The sequence below is a fragment of the Sminthopsis crassicaudata genome, chromosome 6 (genome assembly GCF_048593235.1).
Source record: "Sminthopsis crassicaudata isolate SCR6 chromosome 6, ASM4859323v1, whole genome shotgun sequence".
NCBI lineage: Eukaryota > Metazoa > Chordata > Mammalia > Dasyuromorphia > Dasyuridae > Sminthopsis > Sminthopsis crassicaudata.
In genome coordinates, this window is record NC_133622.1 from 100,885,053 (window position 1) to 100,911,543 (window position 26,491).

General features: G+C 32.2%; 1 protein-coding gene across 13 annotated transcripts in view; it reads left to right on the forward strand.

Annotated features, from left to right (window-relative positions):
- Positions 1–26,491, forward strand: part of TENM3 (teneurin transmembrane protein 3) — a 3,351,339-nt gene that overhangs the window by 998,419 nt on the left and 2,326,429 nt on the right. The window lies entirely within an intron of this gene.

Below are 26,491 nucleotides of genomic sequence, written 5' to 3' on the forward strand. Positions count from 1 at the left end.
CCCCAGAATTTGCTTTCTTCTGCCACAGCCTTTGGGAATAAATAGTCATCTCTCTTTTTTTAAATTTATTTATTTTTTTTATAATATTATCCCTTGCATTCATTTTTCCAAATTTTCCCCTCCCTCCCTCCACTCCCTCCCCCCGACGACAGGTAATCCCATACACCTCACATGTGTTACAATATAACCTAGATACAATATATGTGTGTAAATACCATTTTCTTGTTGCACATCAAGTACTAGCTTCCAAAGGTATAAGTAACCTGGGTAGATAGACAGTAGTGCTAACAATTTACATTCACTTCCCAGTGTTCCTTCTCTGGGAGTAGTTATTTCTGTCCATCATTAATCAACTGGAAGTGAGTTGGATCTTCTTTATGTTGAAGATTTCCACTTCCATCAGAATACCTCTTCATACAGCATTGAAGTGCACAGCGATCTTCTGGTTCTGCTCATTTCACTCAGCATCAGTTGATGTAAGTCTCTCCAAGACTCTCTGTATTCCTCCTGTTGGTCATTTCTTACAGAGCAATAATATTCCATAACCTTCATATACCATAATTTACCCAACCATTCTCCAATTGATGGACATCCATTCAACTTCCAGTTTCTAGTCACTACGAAAAGGGCTGCCTCAAACATTTTGGCACATACAGGTCCCTTTCCGCTCTTTAGTATTTCTTTGGGATATAATCAATAGTCATCTCTTAATCAAGGTAATTCCTACATAGTGAACTTTAGAAATTAGCATCTCAAATTTTTATTTGTTACTCTATTTCTAGCAATTGCTTTAGGGCTATTGGCTAGCTTTCCCCATTCATAGACACACACATTCATTAAAATTAAAAAAAAAATTAGGGACATCTAGGTGGTGAAGTGGATAGAGCATCAGCCTTGAAGTCAGGAGGACCTGAGTTCAAATGTGACCTCAGACACTTAACATTTCCTAGCTGTGTAACCCTGGGCAAGTCACTTAACCCCAATTACTTCAGCAAAAACCAATTAAATAATAAAAATAATAATTATAAAGGAAAAATACACAATTCTAATAAGAGCAAAATCAAATGGGCACTTCTAAGACCTTATGTTCAACAACACAATTTGATATATCATCACTTTAACAAATGCCATACTAAAAGTGATTCTTGACTTTATGTCATATCATGCTAAATCAAGTACTTTGGAGAAATTCCAAAGCAGAATGCATTAAGAAGAATGACAATACAGAAGACTGAAGATGAAGAGTCATATCTATTTACTTCCTGAGAGAGATGATGGACAAGATGAGCAGGATGAGACACATTTTTATATGTGGCCAATGTAGGAATTAATTTTCCTTAATTGTGCAAATTTAATAAAAGGTTCCCCTTGTTTTTTCCCTCTAAGTGTGTGTCTGGAAAGGGGGAAAGGTGGGAAGAAGAAAAAAATAAATGCTTCTTAATTGAAAGACAATAATAACAAAATAATTTTTTAAAAAGAGCATGCCATTTAGTTTCCCTATTGTTCTACCCCCTGTCACCATTTCTTTCTCTATATGTATTATCTCTGGCTATGAGACTATACTGACAATGATTTATCTATGTAGAATCACAGAAATATGGCTTCGATTACTAACCGCAGAAAGTTCAGATAGTTCAGGAAATCACTACACTGAAACCTAATCATACAGTTTTGTGAAATCATTGAGGATAGGGCAGCTAGATAGCTCTGTGGATAGAGCTGCTGAGCCTGAAATCAAGAAGACTTGAATATAAATCTACCCTCATAAATTTACTAGCTGTATGATCTCTGCTTGCCTTAATCCACTAGAGAAGGAAATAGTAAACAATTCCAGCATCTTTTCCATGGACACTAAGATCCATGGGGTAATGAAGAGTTGGACACAACTAGCAGCAACAATTGTTTGCTTCTTTTTTTTTACCCCATACACACACAGACCAATTCATGTGCTGCTGTAAAAGCAACCATCCGATCATCCTAATGTATATATAAATATGCTAGCTCTGTGGAATACAAATTGATAAATCTGACTTAAATTTTTTTTTAACTTTAAAATGTTATTTGAAAAAAAATGTTATTTGAAATCATTTCCTAAGTATTTTCAATGCATTGAAGACTGATAATTTCTGGAGATGTGAAAGGGAAAAAAATTTAGTACTATTTTAAGGAACCCATTCTCTAACTGAGGGAAGACATATATATATATATATATATATATATATATATATATATATATATATATATATATATATATATACACATACATACATAAATATATGTTTATATATATAGTTGACAAAACAAATGAATGGATATGAATAAGTATTATAGGAAAACTGGTTTTCAATCAAATATTTCCTGGAAAGCCAAGGAATTATGAGCAGCTACTACTACAATAGCCAAAACCATGCATCTATGGGAGTGAACAGAATATGAAGGGTGTCAATACAAATAGTGGATAGGGAATGTAACCTTTTCTATTGACTCTAGATCACATTTATTTAAAAGGAATAAACCCAACAAACAAAAACAAAATTTAACAGTTTTTGGAATTAGCTTGTGATTTATGCTTACTATAAGTGAAATCAGGATTGTTTTTAAAATGTCAAGTTCAGTATTTTTGAACACAGAAAAAACATTCATTTAGAATGCAACAACCAAGTTGAGTAAAATTTTTGACTATTAAATAATTTCAGCTTTTTTCAAAATAATTATGTTATAGGAGTCTACTTAAGCAGTAAGGATATTTAGGTTAAAACAGTTTCATTTACATTAAATGTTCTTATACCACATTACATGGAATTCTGAGAAGTGTGTTGGAATGCATAATTTTTTTTGTAAAGCAAATATAAGAGGGTGTGTTTGTAATTCAAAAGTGAAATATTTGGTATACTTGTTCTGGTTTATTTAATTTACTATTCTGTAAGGCATATATATTTAAACTTTTATTATTGAGGGACAGTTCTGAGATGCAATATGGACACTTTAGAATTTTGGTCTTGGTTTTTATGTTAAATTCTGAAGGTTTAATTTCAGTCTTTCACTGTATTGTCATTTTCTTTTAAATGTATTATACTAAGTGAAACTTGTTAAATCTTCCTTTCAAAAACTGAATGAAAAAAGTTAAGGATACTCTCCAATTTTACTTGCATCTTAATACTACTTTTAATCATTGAGTGACATATCCTCACCTATTTCTTTGTTGTTGTTGTTGTTGTTTTTTCACTTAAATATATGGTTTATCAGAACAAAGATTGTAAATAGGTATTTATCATGTCCATTACATGTAATACACAGAAGCTACATTAAAACAGAAATCTATTTCTCTCCCTCAATCACTTTCCCCTTTTTATAAATATCAAAACAATCTTGAATATACTTTTTATTAATATTAGCAATTAGTACTCACACTTCTTCAAAACTTAAAATTACAACAGCATTTAGTGTACATGCTACTTCAAACAATTTAAATTGCAGCTCTTTCACTAAGCAAGGTAGATCAAGCAGGCCAGTTATAATTTTCTTCCCTTTGAGAAATTAGATTTCTGAAGCATACATTCTCCACAACAATCTGACATTTTTTGTCATGCTATCACCTTGTAAAACCTGAATTCCATTTGTAGAACCGACAGAAAAACCTGGAAAACCTAAAGGTTCAGTGACCAGGTATTTAGTAAGTCCAAATAATTCTTAGAATATACTAATTAGCGAGATGACAGGGTAAAAGGATATGAAACAGTGTCAGGGAAAAGTATCTGGGCCAGAATATTTTAGGATTCAGTACCAGGTTGGTATATAAGGCCCAGAGAACTTAGAATATATTCATGTGGCACATAATAAGCTTGACTTGCTTCTATTTCATTGGAATGCTTGTAGTTGGCGACTACCAACTCATTTAAGTTATAAACAGCCATGTTGCTGCTTTTTCTGATTGGATGTTCCATGCTATCAGAGAGTTAAGGTATAACAGAAAAAGGGGTTAATAGAAAGCAAGGAGATAGGTGCTCCCTGCTGAGGTTTCTTCCCTACAGAGCCTTGACAGCCCAGGGTACATTAGTTGTTAGAGGTTGACTATACTTTCATTTATAGCAATTTGATCTTTTAGCTCTGATTGAGGGAAGTATTTTATAGCTGATTTGACAACAAAAAGATGGTGTCATGTATACTCAGGCTCTATGACAAGAAAGAAAAGAGTCTAGTATATCTCTGATAAGTTGGACTCCAGCTAATTAAAGCCTTTTTTCCATCACAAATTTAGCTCAATAGTGTAATAGAATAAGGTGTTTTTTTTTTTTTTTTTGTTTTTGTTTTTTTTTTTTAGTCTCATAGACCCTCTGGCTGTGCAAGTGCTTTTGAAGTCAGTGGGAACTCTTCCTGCAGAGAAGATGTGCAGGTCTATACAGACCATGAAGAGAACACCAGATTGAGTATCTTTGTTTTGGATACTTGAGAGACATATTTCATAATCTGGCTCATGGCCATCACATACAATCAGAAATACTCATTCAAAATAGCTCCTATATTTTGTATAAAATATAGCTTCAGTCAAATTTGGTAACCCACTAATGACTAAGGTGTGTTCAATCTAATTCTTCATTTGAATATTACAAATATGAAAAGTTATATTATCTACTTCAACACATACTACATGTTATTTTTTGATCATGAATTTTTTGATTCATGAATACATACATGAAAAACATCTTCATTTGTTGATTAATATTTCAGATATTATTGAATTTAACATGACAACTCATATTTTTTTCTATCAGGAAAATCATCATAAGATTTTTTTTCCCATTCTAATGGGTGAAACTTGACAAGATGCTGCACAAAATCATTTTGTTTATTGCCTATAAAAGAATTATTATTGCTGCCCATAGTTGGATTATAATTCCTTCAATGGCAAGGATTATTTTTCTTATTTGTATTTGTATTCCCTACATTTAACATAGTTGCTTAGAACATAATAGATATTAAAAAATGTTTGATGATCAATTATTTGTTTTTTTTTAAGTTTGCTTATGTTGTAATGATTTATTTTTTATAAACAATTTTGTCAATCTTCCTAATGATTTCATCCAAAAATGAAATATTTTGCTTTTTCTCAGCTCCACCCCGACCTCTGAAAATGTGTGATTCAGTATTGTAATTGTCCCCAAATTCTTTATTTGAAAATAGTCAATCCTGTTTGTACAGTGGCCCTGATCTTTGATCAATTGCACATACTGAAGTATTTTTTTTTTTTTTGCTTCAATGAAAAAAAAAGTCATTCTCTGATGTTTTTCTGCTACTAGATATAAAATACAAGTAAAGGTAGTGTTAGAAAAATTGTTAAAAGACTTACAAAAAATAGACATCAGATTCACTCTTTCAAAACCAAATGTCAAACTTTTAGATGGCTTCCTACTGAGAGGAAGGTTTTACTCCTTGTTATAGCAATTTGATGGTCCAATTTGGCAGAAATCAAAGAAAAAGAAAAAGAGAAAGAAACAGCCCAGAGTGGTGAGATAAAGAGAGGAAGGGAAACACAGAAAATCAAAGAGGGGCACAGTTGCTAGTTATGCGACTCATTTTCTCAAGCTATTGGCAATGTCTTTATTAGTGTCACTTTCTTGATTTAAGGTGGTCTTAATATATAAAGAACATTCCATTAGAATAATTATGATTAGTAACTTGCTATTTACTTAATGATACTCAATTATTTTTTGTTAGTGATCATTGGTTTTTCTTATGTGATTCAGTTCATTTTCCACTCCTAAATTTCCCCTCCTACAAAATTTCTTCATTGCTACAAGGGACACCCCAGTTTTATGTATCTATTCTTTTCCTCTCAATCAAAAACCTGTTATCTTTGAGTTTTCATTATCCTTTGTTCTTCCCGTGTGTTTCATAATCAAATGCTCTTACTTCTTTCTGAACAAAGCTTCCAGAATCCAGGTTTTTTTTTTTTTTTTGATGATCTAAATTCATCTTCAACTAAATGATCCTTGTCATCTACTGTCAAAGGACAGTGATAGACTTCATAGCATACAGATCCAGTAAATTATGTTAGTCCTAGACTGGATTGCCTAGATGTGTCCGTATATGAGAATTTGGAAACAATTTTTAGTAAAAGTCAAGCAAAGGATAAAAAAAAAAAAAAAACCTAAACAAAAAAGATAATAAAATGATTAGAAAAATTAAATTTCAATGTTCTAAGATTACTTTAGGAAGAAAATGAAAGAGAAACTAGAATATCAATTCTCAATGACGTATATAGAATGTGATTCCCAATCTGGCTCTTTGTGAGAGTCCATTTAATTTTTTAGTTTTTCATTTGCCCATATATAACCAAAGCATATTTTTTTCTGGTAACATTTCTATATCCATTTCACCTTTTTCTCTTCCTATTACAGAAGTGAGAATAACATTTCATCTTGCATATTAAACAAATTATTTTATCTGCTATGTTAGAATGTGAATAGACAGCTCTTCTGATTTTCTCATTACTTTCCAAGACTGATAGAAGCTCTACAAAGACATAAGAATAAAAAACATGTTGACTAACTGACCACATGTCTTAGAATAGAATGTCAAGGTTATATAATATAACTATTTTGTCTATTAGTAGATAAGGAATAATCTTTAACAAATAATTCAAAAGAACATATATATATATATATGTATATATATATATATATATATATATATATATATATAGTAATAAGAAATTTAGAGTCCATTGATGAGGTACAATGGCAGAGATAAGATGTGTTATACACACACAGACACACACACATGTCTATTGATCCATATATATATCTGTATAACTCTCTCTCTTTCTATACATACATGTCTCCTATTTAAAATGTCATCTTTTGTGAAGCTTCCCTGATTGGATTTTTTCTAATTAGGAAACTTCCCTTTCAAAGCTCACAGATTTTTTTTTTTTTGGTTTGTTTGTAGATAACTTAGTGTAATAAAAAGAATACTAGACTTAGAATCAGGAAACTTGATTGAATGTGATTAATGAAATTGTGAGCCTTAGTTTCCTCATCTTTCAAGGGAAATGGTAATATATTTCATAAAAATAGGAAAGTACTGTGTAAACTTCAAAGCACTATAAAAATTGTGAGTTCTTATAACCTTGTAAAATAATGTACTTGCCATTTAATGTTATATGTTAGCTATATATGTTATTTTCATATCCCTCTACCATATTATAAGCTCTTTTATATTTTCTTCCTATATTATGATATTGTTCTATTCAAAAAATAGTCAAGGAGTTATTTGACTTCCTTCAAATTCTGGTTAAAATTCCACCTTCTAAAATAACCTCTTCTTGATTCCCCCCTAATTCTAGTGTCTTCTTTTATTCAATTATCTTCAAATTTATTCCATATATAGCTTTTTTGTACATTGTCTCCCTCATTAAATCTTGAGTTCCATGATAGCAGGGACTATTTTGGGATGGGGTCAGAGGTAGAGGTAGGGGTGGGGTGGGAGTAGAAAAAGCCATTGTTGCTTTTTTCTCTTTCTTTGTTTCTTCAGCATTAACCATTTGGCTGGCACCTAATATATGTAATGTAATGGCACCTAATAAATATTTGTTTACTTGACTGAATAAATAGTTATTTGTTGAGGTGATCCACATTAAGTTATATGTATTCCCCTATTTTACAGTCTAAGTTCAGTCAGTAAAAAAATCACTGTACTGAATGTACATTCAAGTCAGATTTATAGTTTCATATATTTTGTCAAATAACTTCCATTTATATGTATTTACTAGTACTAAATGCAAAAGAGGTACTGTTCTACTTTTAACAGCATCCCTTTCTTTATATGTTGTAGACTTCACTTTGAGGATTCAGTTTCTGTCTGAACATCACTTGGAACATTAAATAATACTTAACTATGTGCTATGTTTTATTTTTAATTGACAAAGGATTATGAATTGATTTTAATATGTAAATTAACTCAAATTTATTTATTTCAATAGTTTAAAAAGGATCAGTAACTCACACAAATGATCTGATCCAGTCAAATGTTAGTGAACATTTATTAAATGTTTAATATGAGAATCACCATTAAACATATTCATCAATTGCCTGAGCTTATGGCTATTACCTTTGCAAATATCTTCCAGTCCAATACCTTTAGTCCTCTCGACTACTACAACTACCATTCTCATGTAGATTCTCATCTCTCACCTGAACTATATTTCAATTGCCTTTTCCCCTTCTGCCTAACTACAATTAATCCTTTTTCCTATTTTTCTTCCACACAGTTGTCCAGTTGGTTTCTGTAATACAAAAATCTAAACACATCACAGATTTAGAACTAAAGGAACTTCAGGGGTCACCTAGTTCCAATGCCTCAATTTGCAAATGAAAAAACTGGGTTCAGGAATATTAAGTTCCTTCTATAGCATCATCTTCATAGGGTACAAAGTTCCAAAGGTATTTTGAATGCAGGGACTCTAATTCCAGAGTTGTTCTTTACCCTTTGTCATTGCCTCCTATTCATAAGAGAGACAGGGTGCAATAGAAAGATGGTGAAACTTTCAGTTGCAAACCTGTTTGATTTTCAGCATTGCCAATCACTCTGTTGTTCCTTCTATGGATTTTATTATTGTGTATATTATTTTCCTCATTTTGATTATTTACTTTATGTTTTCCCACCTTTCTTCTCAATCCAATATTTCTTTCACTAGGCAGAACAAATCATGATAGAATATCAAGGAATCAATTATTTTAAAATGTTGGTTAATTTTATTTTTTTCAAAAACCAGACAATTTAATTCAACTGAACACTAAACTTATGATTTCATTAGACTAAACTGTAGGTTTCTTCAGAGCAAGAACTGTCTTTTGACTTTCTTTACATCCTCAGCATTTATCACAATTCTTGGCACCTAGTTGGAACTTGATAAATGTGAGTTGCCTGGCATTGCTATAAAGAAATTACAGCGAAGATACTCTAAAAAATTGGATAGACACTTTCACCCTAATTTATAGTTTTAAAAAGTTGACGGGGGCACAGAGAGATTTAGGAACTTGCTCAACATAATCAGCGATTTGAGTCAGAGTCAAGTTTGGACTTGGGTTTTCCTGACTAGAGTATGACTCTATTTACTGAGCAATGCTGCCCCTCAATATTGTTGGCATATGGAAAAAGTATAAATGGAACTTTTCTTAAAATGATCAGAAGCATCTACCTAAAACCACCAGTAAGTATTATAAGAATGATGAACTAGAAGTCTTCCTAATAAGATCAGAAGTGACACAAGGATGCCTATTATCATCCTACTATCAATATTGTGTTAGAAATGCAATAGAAAAGCAGTAAGACAAGGAAAAAATGATGGGGTCAGAATGAGCAATGAGGAAATAAAATTATTATTATTATTGTTATTGCAAATAATACAATGGTACACTTAGAAAATCTTAAATATTCAACTAAAACATTAGTTGGGAAAATTTTAAATTTTAGCAAAGTAGCAGAATACAATATAAACCCATATAAAGCATCAACATTTCTACAAGATACTAACAAAGCCCAGAAAAAAAAAAGCAAGAGAAATTTCATTTGAAATAACTATAGATAATATAAAATACCTAGAAGTATGTCTGCCAAGACAAACCCAGGAACTCTATGGAGATATTTATGAAATATTATTTCCAAGTAAATCCAGATTTAAATAGTTGAAGACATAGTAATTTTCTGTGAGTGGTCTAAATCAATATAATAAAAATGGTAATTTTACCTATTCAGTGCTATCCCAATTACACTACCCAAAATTAATTTATGAGTTAAAAAATATAATGACAAAATTCATTTAGAAGAACAAAAGATCAAAAATATCAAAGGAACTAAGGGATAAAATGTAAAGAAGAAGGTCTAGCACTACCAGATCTTGATATGTATTATAAGGTAGAAATTATCCAAACTGTCAAGTATTGGCTAAGAAGTAGAATGGTAGGACTTCCAGGGGGTGGGGCCAAAATGGCAGAGAAAAGCCAGGAAGCTGCTAGAGCTTTCCCAATTTCCCTCAAAAACACATGAAACCAAGCATCTGAACAGAGTCTGACAGAATGAAACTACTTTCCAGCTCAAAATAGACTGGAAAAACTTCAAGAGTGGTCAGTCTCACTGGGGTGAAAAAGTGTTCAGCTCAGCTCAGACAGATGCTGGGAAAACCAGTGAGAGGGTCTTAATGACAGCAAATTAGCAACTAATACCCTCAGTCCTGACTAAGTAGAGATGCAGATCAGTGGGGCAGCATCTGGTCCCAGCTCAGAAGGCAAACTTTGGGAAATCAGAATGTTTTCCTGAAAAGAACAGGCAAAGCTACCCCCTGGAAACACAGGGGAGTTATACAAGAAGCTTGGGACTGTGCTTCCTTTACCACAGGAGCAGGGCTCAAACATAAAGCAAGAAAAGATGAAATACCAAAAGGAAAAAAAAATGAGCAAGAAACAGAAAAGAACCTTGACCATAGAAAGCTTCTATGATGATAGGGAAGACCAAAACACCAATTCAGATGAGAACAAAATGTTCACAGAGGAAATCTCAAAGAGCAAAATGAATTAGTCTCAAGCCCAAAAAGGCTTCTTGGAAGTGTTCATAAAAGACTTTAAAAGGCAAATAAGAGAAGTAGGAAAAAAATATGAGAATGGAAATGAGAGATATGCATGGAAAAGGAAGGGAAAAAAATCCTCTGAAGAGAACAACTCCTTAAAAAGTAGAATTAACCAAATTGAAAAAAGATTCAAATGCTAACTGAAGAAAAATACATTAAAAATAAAGAACAGGGCAAATGGAAGCTAATGATTTTGTGAGAGAAAGAATCAGCTAAATAAACTAAAAAGAATGAAAAAATGGAAGAATATGGAAAAAATCTCACTGGAAAAAACTCCAGAAATAAATCCAGAAGAGACAATTTAAAGGTTATTGGTCTACCTGAAGGCCATGAACAAAAAGAGAACCTGGATAGCATTTTCAAGAGGTCATTAAGGAAAACTGCTCTAATATTCTAGAAACAGAGGGGGAAATCTATCTCTTTTGGAAAGAAATCCCACAAGGAAAATCCCCAGGAAGATCATTGTGAAAATCCAGAACTAACTTCAAGGAAAAATTACTGCAAAGCTGCCATACAAAAACAAACATCAAAGAGCAACGGTCAGCATTACCCACTATTTGGCTGTTTCTACAATAAAGGATTGGAGGGCCTCGAATACCATATTTTAGAAGGCAAAGGACCTAGGCTTACAATCAAGAATTAACTACCCAGCTAGACTCAGCATCATCTTTCAGGGGAGGTGATGGAGCTTCATTGAAGTAAGAGACTTTCAATCATTTCTACTGAAAAAAGCAGAACTAAACAGAAAATTTAATTTACAAATACAGAATTGAAGAAAATTATAGAGAAGCAAACAGGGGGAAACATATTATTTAAAGGTTAAACTGTTTATATTCCTAGAGGGGAAAATGATATCCATAATTCTTGAAAACTATGTCTGTCACTGGGGCAGATTAAGGGGGGCATCACATGAACTGAGATTGTGGTTGTAAATGGACTCTGATTTGATGACATCAAAGAAAATGACATTAAGAAATAGAAAAAATCTATACTGGAAAAAAAGAGAAAAGGGCAGGTATAATGGGACAAATTAGTTCATGTAAAGAGGCCCAAAAGACCTATTACAATGGAGGGAAAGAAAGAAGGGGAGGAGCATTTTCTGAAGCATGATCTCATCAGTTTTGGCTCTAAGAGGGAATAACAATCATTCAATTGGGTATGGAAATTTATCTAACCCTATAAAGAAGTAGGAGGAGAAAAAGAAAAAAAAAAAAGGGAGGGGCAGGATAGAAGGGAGGGCAGAAACAGCAGAAAAAAAAGGTAAGAGAAAAGGGAAGGGATAATAGAACATAAGGTAGTGGATGGGATGGGTCAAAAATAAAATAACACTGATAGTCCCCAACATACCCAGGCAAAACCTGACCCCCACCCCTATACAACACAGAAATAATTAATTATGGGTCTTACTAGGACAATAAGCAGGGCAGCATATTCTGTGACTATATCTTGAGGTTAACACATAATGGTTACCTCAAAATATAACACAGAAATCAACTAATAACAATGCAGCACCAACAAGATCAAGAATAGGACATTGGAATGCAAACTTTATTAAATCTTTCCCTAACTGGGTACCTATATAATTCTCCATCTTTTTTGTCTTGGGGTGAAACTAATTGTAATATCATTACCATACATTACTATCCTGCTAAGTGGGATGTCCATTCTGGACAACCATATATGGAATTGCTCCAAGGCTTTTCAACCTTCCCATATTAACAGACTTCTCCTATCACTTCAAAATTTACATATCTTATGATATAATCAGCACTATTTATCCTGTCTTGCTTTTCTGGGCAGCTGACTCAATGGGTATACCCAATGGGTATAAATTTCATGAAAATGCCTTTTATGGGGTTGGAAACTGAAAAAAAGAAATAGAATGGTAGATCAGTGGAATTTATCAACTATTGACTATTTCTAATACAGGGTTGGGAGGAAGTGAGAAAGAAATCAAAAGTAATCAAAAAAACATTAATGATAATAGTAATCTTGTACTAAATACTAACAATCATTTAGGAAACCTTTAAATTCTCTCTTACCCAACTTAATTCAAATACTTAAGAACCTATGCAATTCCTTCAGTTTTAGTCAGAGATCAACTTACTTTAATCAATGCCTGTGAATCCATTTAGTGCTATTTTAATTTTCATAGAATTCAAATAATTTAATGGGTTTTATAACTATTTCATTTAAACAGTGAAAAGAGAAAAAAATATAGAATAAATTCACATTTGAAGAGCTACTTATATATTCAAATACAACTCTAGGAAAAGTAAAATATTCTTAATTACAATTTTTGGCCAATTTAAGTAATAAGAAATATCTCCATCAGTCACTTTTTTTTCCATTTTTTGCCAGTAGAATCTATACACATTTTGAACTTTAAAAGATGTACTCTTCATCTTGTACTCTAAAACTGTCTATGAATGAGACAGTATAAGATACTATTTTTTAACTAGACAGCTTGTGCTAGCTCTAGGGATGAAGGAAATAAATCATATAGTCTATGTATCAAGTGAATCTCTTCCTGATACAGTATATACTGAAGCTGGGAACTGATGGTTAAATTTCTGTTACCCTTCAGTTTATTCGTATAATTTGTGACAAATATCTTTTGAATAAACAGAAATGAATTCATTCTTTGTTTTCATTGAATTGGTTGACCTCTTAGTCTATATATCTAACTATTTCTATCACATGTTTTGCCCCTTTTTTTGTATCCCCAAGGTCTTAGCACTCTGCATGACACATAGAAGAAATTTAATGAATGTTTATTGACTGATATTTTTCTCTAGGCCTCACTTTCTCTCCTTTCTCTCTCTCTATATCTCTTTTCCTTTATCTTATGCCTATTGGAAGAACTGGATGTAAGTTGATCAGATGACTGATAATGGAGAGTAGATGTAGGAAGATCATCCAGGAGATTAATTCTTTTGACTTTGAATTACCAAATGTCTTCATTAGAGTGATCTTTCTAGGATGACTTTGCATTCTTCCCATAACATATAAAGTATGTAAAACCAAGCAGATAAACACTTGACTCTTCTCCCTAAACATTCTTATACAAAAAAAGAAAAGAGAAACAGAAAACAAGGAAATTAAGAGAAAAGTCTCGTCATATTGAATATCAACATAAGAATAACAAATATTTACTCAAAAAATTTGCTCAGTGTTATAAAGTGTCTTTCTTCCTAAATAAAATGGAACAGTATTCAATTAGTAACATCTCTTCCACTCTCCTGTGTATTCTTCAGGAGCCATACTTTATGGTTAATATTTTTTTGCTGTTGTTCAATACTATCTTGCCTTTAAGTTTATAACCATAAATCATCCTCTTATTATTCTTTTTGGCTTATAAAACTTTCAAGACTGAGAAATCTTGGTGCAATGGTATATTTTTTCCCCCTGAAATAAAATCCTTGGCTAGACTATGCGTTTGTTACCAAAAAAAAACAAAAACAAAAACAAAAAAAAAAAAAAACAAAGGAAAAAAAGACCTCTGTTCCTATAGGAATATTCCTTTCGTAATTGAAATGAAGTAGTGGATTTAGACGTAAAAGGCCACAATACTATTCTGTGTAGACATGATGAAAAAGCTCTTTAAATTTTTTTTTTCTGGTAGATTTTGGAAATTACAATTGATTTAAACTCTGGTGATAGCTAGGAACATCAATTGTATAATTAATATATAATTAATTATATAATTAATAATTAATTAATGTATTAATTATATATAATATATTATACAATTATAATTATATAATGGATAAGAGCACCAATCAAGGAACTTAAGAGGACCTGAATTCAAATTCAGTCTCAGACATTTGAAACTTGCTAGCTGGTGACCGTGGGCAAAGTCACCTAAATCCTATTGCCTCATAAAAACACACATATTCACACATACACACACACACACACACACACACACACACACACACACACACACACACACATATACAGATGGAGAGACAGAGACAGAGAGACAGAGCAACATTTGTAAGAATTCTAAAGAAAGAATAATTATAGGACTATTTAGTTAAATCAAAAAGAACCTGAAAAACCATTTATTCACATCTCTACTGTAATTTTATATGGGAGGAAACTGGGACCCATTTTGTTTAAACTACTTGCCCAATGTCACAATCTTTCTTATACTATATGACAACATCAACAGAAGAGAGATGAATCAAGGAATATTAAAATTGTACAATGACGTATTATTTTAATTTATTTAAACACTGACAATAGCTGGGAACAGTAATTGCATAAGGTGTGAACTTCTCTTAAATTGCTAAAGACAGAACTAGTATTTTTATTAGAAAGACTGGACTAGTAATAAACAGTATAGACATGGACAAATACAGAATCAAGTGAACATAAAAGAATAGGTACCCAAGAGAAGAAGCAAATAATCACTTATTGTATATAAAATATTCATTAAGGACTCCAGAAAACCCAATGATCAAGAATTGTGAGTTTATTCTTTGGCTAAGCCACTTAAGTAATTTGAATATACTTTTCAATGGATTTTAGTGTAATTCTATGCCATAAATTTGGGGTTGACATTTTTTTTACCAAATATTTTTATTATAATTGCTTAATAATTACCTTTTATAAAAATTAAAGTAGGTTTGAGTAACTGAAAATAATTTTGAGAATAACAGTTGGGGCTCTGAGCAGAGAAAATAGAAACTTCAGTTTTTTGTGGTTATCCCTTGAACCCTATGAAGAGTAATGATTGTAATGTTCGAGCTAGCTTTCTTGGAGGTCATTCAGAATGGACTTGGTCTTTAGGTGAAGTGATGAAGGCAGGAGAACCACCAGGAGGATGGTGAAAAATGGAATGTCTCATTTCCAGTCCTTCTCAGCCTTTATGCACCTTATTGTAATTATATCATTATAGCATACTGAATGTGTGAACTAGAAAACCATTACATCACCATATTAAGTACTAAATATATATGTGAACTAGGGAACCATCATCTCATCAATCCCACTGAGTTAACACCTTATTTCAAGTATACTTCTCCAGGAGTTCCCTGGCCCTCTACAATGATCAACTCTTTTCCGGGGAAGTAGTCCACCAATATGAGTTTGAATTGGGGAGGTAGCACAGAGAGGCTACTACAAAAGTAATTTTAGATTTCCTCAAAGATATTCAAGGAGTTAAAAACCTAGACCTTTTCCCTAAATATTATTAGATTTTCTAAAATCACAAAAGTTAAATCATATAATAAATAAGGCATTAATTTTTGCAAAAATATTTATAAGTAACTAATTTTGTCCTTAATTCTCAGTGGTTGGTACTATTATGATTCATTTTACACATGAAGCCACAGAGGCAAAGAGATATTAACTGACTTACTTAAGGTCCCACAGCAAATGTCTGAGACCCAATTTAAATTCAGATCTTCCTGAACCTGGGTCCTGAACAAAATAGCACTCTATTTTGTTACTTTCCTACATGATCCTACATATAATTCATCTTCCTGTTATTATATTTTTGTTGTGTCTGATGTCCAATATAATTCCCCATATTTTGGTGAAGCACATATATTTATACTTTTATTACTTATCAGAATTGGTACTGAAAAATAAATTCTAGTGGATGAGAAGATTAGATAACTTTGTAGAAAGCAGATGGGGGAGTGAATTTGTAATAAATTGAAAACTCAAACGAGTAAGAAAAATCTGATATAATAAAAAAATCTAGTATAATCCAAAGTTCCATCAGTTGACACATGGAGTCTAAAACTAGGGATGTAATTATACCTTCTATTAGTCATATCAATTATAGAGTATTATACTCTGTTCTTAGGAAAGACATTACTAATCTAATGAATGTTCAAAGGACTATACCCACTAGTGAAGGAATGAGAGATCATGCCACATGAACATCACTTAAAAGAACACAAATATTTGTACTAGAGAAAGAGAAAATGTAAGTGGAACTGGATAGTTGTCTTCTGCTATCTGAAAGGCTAGTTCTGTTGGGAGAGACATTATATTTGTTCTGTTTAGCTCTAAGTTTTAGAAAGGAAGTTTATGCTTGTATGACTTGTAATAATTAGTACTATCCAAAAGCAGAATGAGTTGCCTTGAATGGATTCGCCTTCTCTGGAGAAATTTTAGCAAAGGCTGATGTATTATAGAGCCAGCTTTTTGTTCATGTACGAACACCTCTGAGGACTCTTCCAACTTTGATATTCTGAAATCCATGTTATAGAAAAAAGGAAATTCACACAAATTCATACATATAAAGTCTTCTTATAAAAGACTGATTAAAAACACAAACTTGAACCTTATCTGTAATTTTTAAATAATCTGATATCACTAATTTTTAAAATAACATATTATGTAAAGTATCTATTTGAAACTGATTTTATTTCTTGCTTAATTACAGAATAATTACTGGTAAAGATATGTTTCAATGATTAAACAAAGTTTTTTAATGACAAAACAAAACTTTAAATAACCAAAAATGGTTGTTTCTGAAAACAAAGCAAGAAATTGAATATTTTGGATAACTGAAAAAAATGAGAGTGCAATTGACTCTATATATAATATAGATATGTGTATATGTATATATATATTTAATATACATATGTATATATTTATATATTCAAAACTGTACTCTGTTGTTTAAAAGTCACAAATTTAAAGCTAGGCATGTGCACATGTGTATATGTAGATGTGTATATAGTTGACAGAGACAGAGAATTTTATAAATGAAACCGAGGCCAAAATGTTAAGTGTTTGAGCAAAGATGGATGACTTTGAAGAGAGCCTATGCATTTCTAGGATTTTTGTAAATAGCATTGTCATCCCAAGACAACTTAACTCTATTCTCTTTGAGGAAAACTCCCTCTCCTTCTATATATTTATATAAATAAGAGTATTTTCTGAAAATGAAGGAACCTTAGTGGCTATCTAGTCTAACTTCCTCTATGACATATCCAACAAGTTATCAACCAACCTCCTTCTAAAGACCTATTATGTTAGAGAGCCACCTTTCCTGATTGCCAACTCCAATTTCTAACAACACTAATGAGAAATTTCCCATAGCTTCAAACCTCAATTGTTCTTTTTGTAACTTCCCAACTTTACTCCTGTTTTTACTTCTCTGCAAACAAACAGAACAAGTGTAATTCCTGTTAGATATGATAGATCTGCCAGTACGTATAAACGATAATCATATTTCCTCAGAATCTTTTCTTTTCCAAGCTAAATAGATCCAATTCCTTTATCTATTATCATGTGACATTTCCATTTCATATGTTGACTTCCCTTTTTGGAACACTTAATTGTTTATCAATGTTCTTTTTAAACTGTGGTCCCCAGAAAGAACATGACTTTTTGTATGGCTTGACCAGATACTATTTCTTTTACTGAAATTATACCTTTCATAATACAGCTCATAAATGGATTTGCTTTTTGGGTAGCCAAATCACATTGATTCATATTTTGTTTGTTTGTAGGCAATCATGTTTAAATCTAAGGTCCTACAGACAAATAAGTGCCTGAAGGGAGATTTGAACATGTTGTCCCTATTCCAAGTGTGGCGCTCTATCTACTGTACCACAATGATTCAAATTAAGCTTTCAGTCTAAGGCTTTGTAAACTGAAAGATAGTATCCAGAATAAAGGAAGTAAGGATGTTTTAGTATTCTACCCTGGTTCAATTATACTTAGAAAACTGTGTCCAATTCTGGGAGCCTTTTTTTTTTTTTTTTTTAATTAAATTTCTCTTGTACAACCTGAAATGTAAATGAAAAAAGGAATCCAATGTGGATATGAAACTATGCCATATGGGGATCAATGGAAAGACATGAGGATGTTTAGCCTGAAGAAGACTTAAATGACATAATCACCTTAATCACATTTTTGAATGGGAATGACATATTAGAGAAATAAATTACTGTATTTCAATGCACAAGTCAGAACTAGAATCATTGGATTAAAAAAAATAATAAAACAAATTTCAATTTATATTGAATGTTCTTCATAGAATAATTTTCTAAAAGTTAGAACTTTAAGAAAAGGCAATAGATTTCTTTGGAATATGCTGAGTTCGTTAAGAATTTTAAGGAGGATTCTCGTCTTTAAGAAGAAACTGGAAGGGGCAATTAAGTAGTGCAGTAGATAGAGCACTAACCTTGAAGTCAGGAGGACCTGAGTTCAAATCTAGCCTCAGATACTTAATACTTTCTAGCTGGGAAACGCTGGGCAAGTCACTTAAGCTCAATTGCTTAAGCAAAAAAGGAAAAAAAAAAAAAAAAAAAGAAACTGGATAAGTGTATATGGAGGAATTGAGAAAGATCTGTGTTTTAAATTCCAGTTAAACTACACAAAATCTGAAGCTCCTTCCAGCTATGAGATTACATGCTTACAAACATTTGAATGATTCAATGTAATATAAAAACTATTTCAGTTTTGGACAACTAGCAGGGAGCAATGTATAGAGTGCTAGGTCCAGAGCCAGAAACATGCATCTTCCTAAGTTCATATCAGGCCTCAGATAGTTACTTACTATGTCACCCTGGGCAACTCAACCTTGTTTGCCTCAATTTCCTGCAAAATGACCTGGAGAAGGAAATAGTGAATCATTCCAGTGCCTTTGCCAAGAAAATCCCAAATGAGGTCATGAAGAGTTGTAAATGACTGGGGGGAAATAACTGAATTGATTTCAATTTATTAAGAAATAGTTGTTCTATTTCTAATATAATACTATGAGGAATCCTGTTATCCTACTACTACTGTAACAATATAACATTCAAATTCAATAAATAAACTAAAGACAATTATTGGAAAGTTAATATGTAAAATCTATAAAATGATCCTTAACAAATTGAAATGAATCAATAGAAACACTTATCCTGAATTATTCATAGTATACTATTGGTTCATCTCAATGATTTGTACAAAGTAGATATATATAATGAATCCATCAAGCTTTCTTCAAACAGAAGAAATAATTACAATTTTAAACCTTTCTTCTACAATTTTCTCCTTTCAGAATAATTAAGTAGTATATTATATCTGAACAACTAGGTGGCACTAGTGCATTGTCCTTTAAATTAGGGAACAGTAAATTCAAATATTATTTTAGGTACTCCAAATCACTGATCTCAAAATATGAGATGTTTGTTTTGACAGTTAGTCATTTAGGAGAGATCCATGATTGTATATTGGAAGTACAATCAATCTGTAGAGATTCTCTAACTATACTCTTTGATCTGCAAAGTATATGAACGTTGATTTCCCTTTTTTTATGTCACAAGTACCAAGGAAAGCCAATACTCTACTAAATGATAGCAGTATAATGCACAGACCTCTGCCTTCTCCTGGAATATGAGTGTTTTAAGCATCTACTCTTTTAAAAAGGAAATATTCAAGATCATTTTGTTTGTGTCAGTAAAATACAGAAATTTCATACATAAGTCACATAAAGGATGTCATCATTCTTTTAGAGACTCTGAGTTATGGGTTAAAAAACCAATTTAAAAAAGTGATAATAATAATAAAAATAATAACAATAGCTAACATTTATATAGTGCTTACTGGGCACTGTGCTAAACACTTTATAATTATCTCATTTGATCTTTATAGCAATCCTGGATAGGTGGTATTAATATCCGCATTTAAAAGATGAGGAAATGGAAGCAAAGTGACTGGTCCAAATAAATATCTGAGACCGAAGTTAGATAAGGAGAGAGATAAGTAAGTAAGTTGATAGTAAGTAGATTGGATCTGGATGATAATATTCTTTGGTACTAGAATGGTTTGCCATTTCCTTCTCCAGATCATTTTACTGATGAGGAAACAGAATCAAATAGGTTTAAATGACTTGTCCAGGGTCACACAATTAGTAAGTGTCCCAGGTTGGGTTTGAACACAAGGACATGACTTTTCCTGATAGAAAATCCAATATTCTATGCAATGTGCTACTTAGTTGACCCATTCAATAATGAAGTAATCCTATTGAATAGAAAAAGGTCAAAACCTGAATACATATTCAATAATGCCTTCAACTGATTATATAATAGGAAGTGCCTTTAGAATGTAAAAATATACTTCATTATTAGGGAGATTTTAAGATATTTTTTTTCCACTCCTACATTTATAAATAGGCCACCCTCATGAGAGGCATAAGGATTTTGACTACAATTACAAAAAGTTCTGAGGTGACATATTAGTAGAAAGTATTATGGCAGATGGTGCTACACAAGGGCAAATGCACTAAGAGATAAATAATATAAATGACATCTCTAAAATGAGAGAATTTTATCCAGAAATGTTTTGACTCTAGAAAATCTTTGATAGACTGTTTCTTGAGTACTTTAACCCAAAGTGCTACAACTAAAACAAGAAAATTTTGGATGCTGTCTAGAATATATAACCTTTAAAGTTTGTGGTAAAGAAATAATCAAATCCTCCAACTCTTGAGACCCCTGTTAGAAACCAAATATTGGAGCAGATAGACTAGATAGTTTGCCTGGTATGGACATTTCTATAAGAATATGTACTCTTGGATACTGACTTAATTAAGAGGTGGGTCTTTGAGTCTACTTTTAGTGTTGTAGTTTTGTCATTGATCATTTATAAACTGTAAAAAGATGTAGTTTTGTACTGAATAGAATGCATAAATGTTATTGTTGCCCAGGATTTAGTCACTGAACAAATCAGTTCTATGAGTAAACTAATTGGTCTTTATGGGAATCAAACCTGTGAACCTGACCTTTTGAACAACAATTTTTGAAACAGCTAAGCTAACAGACCAATAAAATATATTGGTTGCCTCTTTCAAATCTGTAATAGCAATAATATGATATAATCTTTCTCCATTCTTTCATTTAACAAATATTTAATGATATTCTCTTCACATGTAAAATATTGTCTTCATTCTTGGGCTCACAGTAAGATTATAGATATGGTATTTGGAAACTAAGTTAAATAGAAGTATTTCAACTGAGGAATAGAACAGATTTGGGAGATTGTCTTCATCTTCTATCTTGACAAGGCAAATAAATCAATGTTGTATGACAACTCAAGTCAGTTAAGGAAATTAAGATAAAAACTGTAGCCAAGGAAATGGCCTAGAAATTTTGCCAAGGGACTAATTGTCCTGTGAAGTTAATAAACTTGTGCCCTAATGATCTCAGTTAGTAAAGTAATCTTTGAATTTTTATTGCCTAAAGGGCCTTGGTATCAGCAATATGAAGTTATCAAGAAAACCAATAAATGAGGTTTAAAAGCTTCAAAGCCTTAAAGGAAAAGTCAAATGGGGCAGTGTAATTCTGATGAGAAATGAAATAATTAGTAAAGTGAATATGTTTGGCATGTATTTCCTGTACCACAATCTGAATGACTTAATATTAGTACACTTCATTTTAATTTAATAACTATATAAACATTTTATTCATTTGAAAAATGATGTCATCTTTAAGAGATAGTATTTACAGGGAAGGGGTTCTTAATCTTTTGTAAAGTATATGGACCTCTTTCCAAAATGTTTTAAAATGCAGTAAATAAAATATACAGGATTACAAAAAAAGCCAATTTTGTTGCAATATAATTATCAGAACATACATACACACATACATACACACACATACACACATATATATATATATATATATATATATATACATATACACATGTTTATATATGTATATGAATTTTTTGATTTATTTTTAAAGTAAATTCATGACATTCTAACTATGGAGAACCCAATGAAAATAAGCAGAGTATATCGATGAATTCTAGATCACAGCACCGTAGACTTAGAAAAAGTCTCAGAAAATGTCTAATCTAAATGACTGTTTTCTGTCATCAGCAAACAGAAGATAGCCAAATTCTAAGGAAACAGATTGTGAGAAGTCCATTTTTCTTCTAAATATTATAGACAACTATACTTAATTCTTGAGGAAACATTGATTTTAAAATGTTTATGATCAGTGACAAATGAGAATTAATATTATATACAGTAGATAATTATAATCATCTCTGCTCAAATTCTCTTGATCATGGAGAATTGAAAAATCTAAGAATTACATTTTCAGGTAAGGGCTGCATTACTCAGTTCTCAACAGAAAGCTTTACCCCTAATACCTCATTGAATCCAGGCCATTTCTCTGGATTTCTTCTTGCTGCTCACAGAGGTATTTTTCAGGAATACCAATATATGCATTTATACAAATGCATAGTCTTTGTACAAATCCTGAAGGGTTTGAATAACAGAGCAGAAACTGAAATACCATATCGATGTGAAAATTCCAAGGGGAAAATTTTTCTTTACATCCAGTAACTTATTACTGTGTCCAATTTTCATATATGCAATAATTTTTTATCATTCAAAAACATCTATTTCTTAACATTTTTCAATAGTGTTTTATTTTTCCAAAACATGTCAAGATAGTTTTTAACATTCATTTTTAGAAGACTTTATGCTCCAAATTTTTCTTCCTCCCTTTCCATACCTCCTCCTTCTCCAAGACAGCAAGTCATCTGATACAGGTTAAATATATGCAATTCTTTTTGTCATGCAAAACAAAGTTTATAAACATTTATGAAATACTCATGCCAGTCAATATATTAGAAACTAAATAAAGATACAAAGACAAAAATAAAATAGTCTAAGCTCTCAAGATGCTTTTACTCTTCTAGGGAAAAACAAAACATCCACAGATAGGTAGGAAAGAGGGGAGATAGGTGAAACCATTGTGGAGGTTTATAAAGATCTTGTATAGAAGGTGGCAAAGAATTTGCTCTATGAAAGGAGTTAGGGAGTCTGAGGGGGTAGAGCACATTTGAGTTGCAATCAAGAAGACTCCACTTGAAGTCTTGTCTGATACCCTTACGGGCTGTGTCACCTCAGGTTAACCTCATCTCTGAAATGGGGATGATATCATGAGGTTAGCATAATAGTGTAGGCTTTACAATTGTTAATAAACTACAATGTAAAATCTAGCTCTTATTCTGAGTGTAGAAGCCGGTCTGTGTACAACGATATGGAGGTGAGAGATTCTATGTCATATCAGGAATAACTGGATTGCTAGAACTCTCATTTTGTCAGGGGATTTTAGGTGAAGTGACCCTAGAAAGACACAATGATAAACTTTATTATAACCCTCATTTCCAGCAAATACAAGATTAGCAGAGTCCAGGTAATGAAGTTTTCTTTGCACGTGAATTAATGTATGCTCTCGCAGTTTTTGCTACATACCAAAATATAATCCATTTACTGCAATGCATGTAGCCTTGCCACTTTAAATGACTTTAAAAAAAACCTCCATTCATGATCAAACAGTACTTGTGATTAAGTTCATCAGCTTTTCTTGTGTCTACTTATTATTTGGATTCCTTAGGAAGTTTGCTAGAGGTCAAATCTGGGGACATTTTGCTACTACTGCATGTCATATCAGAATTGCAAATGTTTCCAACTGAATTCTAAGGAACTGATTGACAGCTATCATCATGTCAGTATACATGCTTGCTGCCCATCAAAGGCATTGACTGCATTGAAAGTAGCATTACCAGCACTCATAAGAAACAACATATTTCCCTACACACGCCATTAGTTTCTCTCTATGGTGTTCACAAGGGAATTTTTATGCTGATTTAGTTCTTTGAGTGGTAGGTGCTGGCAGTTGCTGCTGTCTCACATTAAGCACAGATTGCTTCACATTGTCGAGGCAGACACCAGTACAGTAATGAGTCTGTAAAGATCATTCTTCTGTATGTTAGCAAACAGAATGATTTGTCATGGCTGCTACAAAACCAATTGAAGGTAACTAGAGCTAGTGACTCTCAAACCTGTTCTCCATCACTCTTAGGCTTTATATCATCTAGAATAATATGATGTGATTATTAACATCTTGCTCTAAAATCATGGGATTGTACTATCATAGCTCTCAAACTGAAAATGATTTTAGAAGTCATTTAGTCCAAGCCCCTCATTTTAAAGAAAAGAAAATTGAGGCCCAGAGAGAAGTGACTTACTCATGTTCACATCAGTAGGATTGATTCTGATTGATTCTGAATCTAGCATTCTTTCCATTGCATGACACTATTCCTTTTCATTTTTATAGGGTGGAGAGAGTTCCCTAGCTCCAAACAGAGCAAAAGATTCTTTGATAATCTAATTAGGTGGAAACACTCTCTAAATGCTTGAATTAGCATAACAGACTAAAGACTTAGTTCTTTAGAGAGTATTACTTATAGTTCTCTCCCTTGCACATTTCCTTTTTGTAATTTGATCAAGGATATGTTCATTGGTGTCACTAAGCACATCTAAAAACAAAACAAAACAAAACAAAAAATAGTTATCTAATGATGCAGCATGGCTATAAAAAATGAAACGCCATTCTCAGAAGAATCAAAATCACAGAAGAATCAAAAACACATCTCTGTCCTCTCTTTGGATTGATAGAAAACTGGAGCAATGGATTGTTACAGATGCTGCCAGATGTGGTTATCAATTGGCTTAATTCTGTGTGTGTGTATGTGTGTGTGTGTGTGTACTTGTGTGCACACCTGTATGCATGCACATGAGTATGCTTGCACATGTATTTAACAAGAAAATCCTCACTGGGGAGGGTAATGGAATGAGGAACATATTTGGAAATGATTATGGTATAAAAACAAATAGTCTCAATAAAACTTTTAAAATAGTTATAAAAATTGTGATTTGCAAAGGGCTATAAAAATGCAGGTTTGCAAAGGGCAAATGAAAGATGGATATTAGGCTAAAGTAAATTATAGAATATTGCTAACGAAAATCTTTGGAAAAATAGCTATTTGGTATGTGTAAGTGGAAAAGAAGGTATAGCAGGTCATTTTTCTATAATCCTATTAAGCAAAACTGTTCTTTAAAAAGGAAAGGTAACTAGGGTGATGGTAGAGAAAGATAGTAACCATGTGCTTTGTAAGCAATATTAAAAAACAAATTGGAACACACCTAGTGCATTAAGTAGATCCTTCAGAGAAAGACAAGATCAAGAACTGATGAAAATGAGTAGCTTTCTATGGTTTGCACTCTACTTGGATGGGAGAAAGACTCATTCATACTAGTGAGATAACAGAGTCATTAGTGAATCACAGTTATAATTAACTTCTCTTCATAATAAGTAATTAAAGCGTTTTGAATGAATTCCATGGCAAACCCACCCTATACAAAATTTCAGTGTATAAACAACTTCCTTTTAAAGGAGGATCATAATTCTTATAAATATTCCATCTCCACTCCACACTTCAATTGTATTTATTTAGAACTCTCCATTATTTACTTCATGTTTACCAAAATCTTGTCACCATTTAATGACTGTATAAAAGATATAAAATAATTATTTTCCTGTGCCCTAATTCTCATGCAGGTTTGACCTATAATCTCCTATTAGAACCTAAAGCAATTTATATATTTGATTATTCCAACAATCCTAATCCATCCTAGTATATTTCAAAGTCCTTACAACATTTCTGGTTCCCTATCAATTAAATGTTGACAAGCTACATTGAATCAGATGGAGGGGATGAATCTTTTAGTGAAATTTACAAAGAAACACAGCTCTAATTGTTAAAAATAAGAGGAAATGGGCAGTTAGGTAGCATAGTGGATAAAGCCCTAGCTTGAACAAATCATTTAACATTGATTGCCTCACAAAAAAATAAAAAAATAAAAAATACAAGGGAAACTGGTAAGAATAATCTATGTACCTCATATGCTTTAGTTTTGACTGAACAAGACCAAGTAATAGAGCCAAGGAAAGGGTAAGCCAGGTAAGGACAGGCTGGAGAAGTACAGATTTCACCTCTCCAGGGCATATCTCAATAGTCCCAGCTGCATACAACTCTATTCTCCCCAAT